Source organism: Hemitrygon akajei, chromosome 18 (genome assembly GCF_048418815.1).
Source record: "Hemitrygon akajei chromosome 18, sHemAka1.3, whole genome shotgun sequence".
Taxonomy (NCBI): Eukaryota; Metazoa; Chordata; class Chondrichthyes; order Myliobatiformes; family Dasyatidae; genus Hemitrygon; species Hemitrygon akajei.
The window spans coordinates 62899116-62905115 of record NC_133141.1 but is presented as its reverse complement, the minus strand read 5'-3'; positions in this window follow the sequence as shown (position 1 = coordinate 62905115).

Genomic DNA, 6000 nt, shown 5'->3' with positions numbered 1-6000 from the left:
ACGTTCAGCCCATTCTTCTAACCGGCATAAATCTCCCTGCAAGCTTTGAAAACCCACCTCATTATCCACAACACCTCCTACCTTAGTATCATCAGCATACTTACTAATCCAATTTACCACCCCATCATCCAGATCATTTATGTATATTACAAACAACATTGGGCCCAAAACAGATCCCTGAGGCACCCCGCTAGTCACCGGCCTCCATCCCGATAAACAATTATCCACCACTACTCTCTGGCATCTCCCATCTAGCCACTGTTGAATCCATTTTATTACTCCAGCATTAATACCTAACGACTGAACCTTCTTAACTAACCTTCCATGTGGAACTTTGTCAAAGGCCTTGCTGAAGTCCATATAGACTACATCCACTGCCTTACCCTCGTCAACATTCCTCGTAACTACTTCAAAAAATTCAATAAGGTTTGTCAAACATGACCTTCCACGCACAAATCCATGCTGGCTACTCCTAATCAGATCCTGTCTATCCAGATAATTATAAATACTATCTCTAAGAATACTTTCCATTAATTTACCCACCACTGATGTCAAACTGACAGGTCTATAATTGCCAGGCTTACTTCTAGAACCCTTTTTAAACAATGGAACCACATGAGCAATACGCCAATCCTCCGGCACACTCCCCGTTTCTAATGACATCTGAAAGATCTCCGTCAGAGCTCCTGCTATCTCTACACAAACTTCCCTCAAGGTCCTGATGTCTGTTATTTGTCATGTACGGTGCTGTGCACAATCCTAATCTGATGAAAAACGGACGTGGGAGCACGGAGGAACATCTGGAAATCTCCAGGAAGGCCTTCTTCATTGCTGCTGCTGTTGTGAGGTCCGGGTCTCTGCTGGGAAGAACAGGCCCCCAGTCCTCGGGGTCACGTTGCCGGTGGCCAGTGGCGGGGACATCGTAGTGCGCTCAGCAGAGGATGGTGCTCAGAGAGGCTGTGCCGGAGGGGATGGTCGGAGGCTCAGAGGTTCGACGGACTCGGAGTTCGCTGTGGTCGGGGCGCTTTCACTGTGTGCTGCATCTGCGAGGCTGGCTCCGGCGGCGCTGTGGAAGTCCATAGCGGCGGTATTCCTTTCCGGGGAACGCGCAAAGACGGTAGCGCGATATTAATACACAGCAGCCTCTCCGGACTCTGGATTTGGGGATTTCCAAACGTTATGTGGATTTTCTGGTGTAGTCTGTTTTGTCATGTGCTTTTGTAATATCATTCTGGAGGAACATTGTTTCATTTTTAAACTGCATTGCAGTTGTGGTTTCTAAATGACAATAAACCGAAATTCAATTCAATAAATCTGATGGCAGTGGGGAAGTAGCTGTTTGCCAGTCGAGTTGCTTGGCCTTTCAAGATTCTGTATAGAAGGGTCACTGTACAGATGAGAAAAAGCTGTAGAGGGTTGCGAACTCAGCCAACTCCATCATAGGCACTAGCCTCCCCACCATCAAAGACATCTTTGAAAAGTGATGCCTCATAAAGGTGTCATCCATCATTAAGGACCCTCTCTACCCCTGACGTGACAGCTTCTCATTACCACCATCAGAGTGGAGGTACAAGAGCCTGAAGATACACACTCAATGTTTTAGGAACAACTTCTTCTGATGGTTCCACCATCAGATTTATAAACGGCCAATGAACCTATGAACACTACCTTATTACTTTTTGCTTTCATCTTGCACCGCTTATTTATTTTTATACATCTATCTGTAATTTATAGAATATTTTATGTAATGGATTGTACAGCCGCCACAAAACAATAAATTTCACAACATATATGTCAATGATAGTTTATATCTGATTCTGATCTTCCCCTAGAAAGTAGAAAAAAAGAAAAAAGAATGGCCAGGGTGGGAGGCATCCTTGAGGTTGCCGTTAGTCTTCCTGATACAATGCAGCATAAGGATGGAAGGAAATGACAAGCCTGTGTGGACAGTGTTTACCACTATGGAAAGCACTCGGAAAGTTGGAGGCCTGATGTCTGCGAGTCCAAAAGAGGCTGGGGGCCTGGAGGCGGCCTGTCCTAGGGCTGTGCATTTGAGTGCATGGGTGGGTGAATGGGAGGGAGAAAAGGTTGTTGTTTTGTTGGTGTTGCTCTGCTGAACATTGTGGACATGCTGTGTTGGAACCAAAATATGTGGCAACACCTGCAGACTGCCCCAGCCTGTCCCATCTCATCCTTAGGTTGTTGTTGGTTGTTGACACAAACAACACATTTCATTGCATGTTTTGATGTACGTGTGACAAATAAATTAATCTGAACCTGTATCCATACCTGTATCTGTATCTAAATCTGAATCTGTATCTGTGTCTGTACTTTTATCTGAATTGGAATCGGAATCTGCATCTGAATTTTAATCTGAATCTTCAGGCTCCTGCGTTCTTTCATTCTTTCCAGCATCCTAAAGTTGGAATTCCATAAACCAGACCTTAACTCTCTAAATGGTTTGTCTGTTTCCAATCACTGAAGCTTTTGTCATTTTCCCACTCATTTTACCTCCTGATTCTTAAACTCATGGTGAATTGTACTGTGGGCCTCAAGTCTTCATCTAAGCTTTTTAATAAAAATTGTTAATATTTTAAATTCATGAACCAAGAGATAGTGTTGGAGCTCTATAAAACTCTGTGTAACACTTACCCAACAGGCTGGTATATGTCTAGGGGAAAAGGAGATCCAGCCACACACCAACCCACCTCCTGTACACGCAGGTGCTGTGAGAATCAAGTTTATGCCGCGCGTACACACACCATATCAAACTCACACCAGATACCATTACGGAATACACTTTAAAGATTTTACTAAAACCAAAAAAGTACTATGCAATACAATATATATGAAGGAAAAGAAAATAAAGTAAAAGGCACCAACTTATCAAAGTTCAGTCAGTTTAGTGCACATCGTTGGATCTCAACCATCGAACCATTTGACCCCTCGTCGCTTGCCTCCGACCTCCACGTCCTCACACCTGAGACCACCTCGGTGGTCGACCGAGCAGCGCAGCGCACGTCCACCTTCCTCGGCGTCTCCTTCCTGCCTCTCCTGAAAAGACCGCGAAACCCCCAAGCTCCCAGCCTCACAAGACAAAATAATATTCCCCATTGGTTAAAAAATGAATACATGCCCATATCAGCAAGACCAAAGCTAAACAACTGCGAGAGAAAACACTTATCAGACATAAAAGCATTCCTACTCTAGCAAACCAAAGAAGCCATTTTGATTAACATACACAGTACATTGTACATCTGGTTAGACCATAGTGTAATATTGTGTTCCATTTTGGCTTCTACATTATAGGAAGGATGTGGAAGCTTTGGAAACAGTGCAGAGGAGACCAGGATGCCACCTGAATGACAAGGCATGTCTTATGAGGATAGATTGAGAGAGTTAGGGATTTTCTCTTCAGAGTGAAGAAGGATGAAAGGAGACTTGATGGAGGTGTAAAGGGTGATAAGAGATAAAGGAAGAGAGGATAGCCAACATCTTTTTCCAGGACAGAAATGGTCTCTATGAGAGGGCATAACTTCAAGATGGCTTGAGGAAAGCATAGGAGAGATGGCAGTTAGGTTCTTCCACACAAAATGTGGTAGTGTGTTGAACATGATGCCAGGTGTGCTGGTAGAGGCAAATACATTAGGGATATTTAAGAGACTCTTATGCCAAAGGGAGAAGTTATGGATGCGATGGGAGGTGAATACCTCGATACAATAGCCATCACTAAAGAGGGAGTGCTGAGCAAACTTGTGGGCCTGAAGATAGATAAGTCCCCTGGTCCTGATGGAATGCATCCCAGGATACTGAAAGAAATGGTAGAAGTTATAGTTGAGGCTTTGGTGATAATTTACCAAAATTCTCTGGACTCTGGATAGGTCCTGCAGATTGGAAGATGATAAATGTCACACCACTGTTCAAAAAAGGATGTAGGCAAAAGGCAGCTAACTATAGGCCAGTTAGTTTAACATCTGTAGTTGGAAAAATGCTTGAATCTATCATTAAAGAAGAAATAGTGAGGCATCTGGAAAGAAATGGATTCACCAGGCAGATGCAGCATGGATTCAGCAAAGGCAGGTCCTGTTTGACAAACTTACTGGAGTTCTTTGAAGATAAAACAAGCACAGTGGATAGAGGGGAAGAGATGGACGTTATTTACTTAGATTTCCAGAAGGCGTTCGATAAGGTGCCACATAAAAGACTTCCATAAGATAAGGATGCATAGAGTTGGGGGTGATATATTAGCATGGATAGAGGATTGGTTAACTAATAGAAAGCAGAGAGTTGGATACATACGTGTTAGTCTGGTTGGCAATCAGTGGTGAGCGGTGTGCTGCAGGGGTCGGTGCTGGGCCCACAGCTGTTCACGATATGCATTAATGATCTGGAAGAGGGGACTGAGTGTAGGTATCTAAGTTTGCTAATGACACTAAATTGAGTGGAAAAGCAAATTGTGCAGAAGATACGGAGAGTCTGCAGAGAGATATAGATAGGTTAAGTGAGTGGGCAAGGGTCTGGCAGATGGAGTACAATGATGGTAAATGTGAGGTTATCCACTTTGGTAGGAAAAATGAAAGAGCAGATTATTATTTAAGTGGTAAAAAAATGCAGCATTCTGCTGTGCAGAGGGACTTGGGAGAGCTTATGCATGAATCACACATGTTTGGCTTGCAGGTGCAGCAGGCTATCAAGAAGGCAAATGGAATGTTGGCCTTCATTGCTAGAAAGATTGAATTTAAGAGCAGGGAGGTTATGTTGCAACTGTATAGGGTACTGGTGAGGCCGTACTTGTAGTACTGCATGCAGTTCTGGTCTCCTTTCTTGAGGAAGGATATACTGGCTTTGGAGGCGGCGCAGAGGAGGTTCACTAGGTTGATTCCAGAGATGAGGGTGTTAGACTATGAGGAGAGATTGAGTCACCTGGGACTGTACTCACTGGAATTCAGAAGAATAAGAGGAAATCTTATAGAACCATATAAGATTATGTATGGGATACATAAGATAGAGGCAGGAAAGTTGTTTCCACTGGTAGGTGAGACTAGAACTAGGGGACATAGCCTCAAGATTCATGGGAGTAGATTTGGGATGGAGATGAGGAGCAACTGCTTTTCCCAGAAAGTGGTAAACCTGTGGAATTCTCTGCCCAATGAAGCAGTGAAACAGTAGATATATTTAAGACAAAGTTGGATAGATTTTTGCATAGTAAGGGAATTAAGGGTTATGGGGAAAAGACAGGTAGGTGGAGATGAGTCCATGGCCAGATCAGCCATGATCTTATTGAATGGTGGAGCAGGCTCGACGGGCCAGATGGCCGACTCTTGCTCCTATTTCTTATGTTCTTAGTCTGGCACATGGATGGAAGAAAAATAGAGGGCTATGTGGGTAGGAAGAGTTAGATTGATCATGGAGTAGGTTAAAGGATCTGCACAACATTGTGGGCCAAAGGGCTTTTATGGTGCTGTTCTTTTCTACATTCTATGTTCTATGTTCTATTTTGCACTTATGAAAAGCCTTGGACAGGACCTCTAAAACATTATGTCCAAACATGAGAAATTCTGCAGATGCTGGAAATTCAGAGCAACACATACAAAATGCTAGAAGAACTCAGCAGGTCAGGTGGCATCTATGGAAATGAACAAACAATTGACGTTTATGACCAAGATCCTTCTTTAGGACTAGAAAGGAAGGAGGAAGCCACTAGAATAAAAAGGTGAGAGGGAGGGGAAAGAGATAGATGATAGAAGTTGATAGATGAAGCCAGGTGGTAGGAAAGGTAAAGGGCTAGAGAAGAAGGAATCTGATAAGAGAGGAGAGTGGACAATAGGAGAAAGGGAAGGAGAAGGGGACCCAGGAGGATAGGTGCCATAGAAGAAATTATTAAACAGAATTAGATCATGTGATATTGGGAGTAATCTATTAATGTTGAAGGAAGAATGGAGGGTTATATGGGAGGGAAGGATTAGACTGATCTTGGGGTTGGCTAAAAGGTCAGCATAA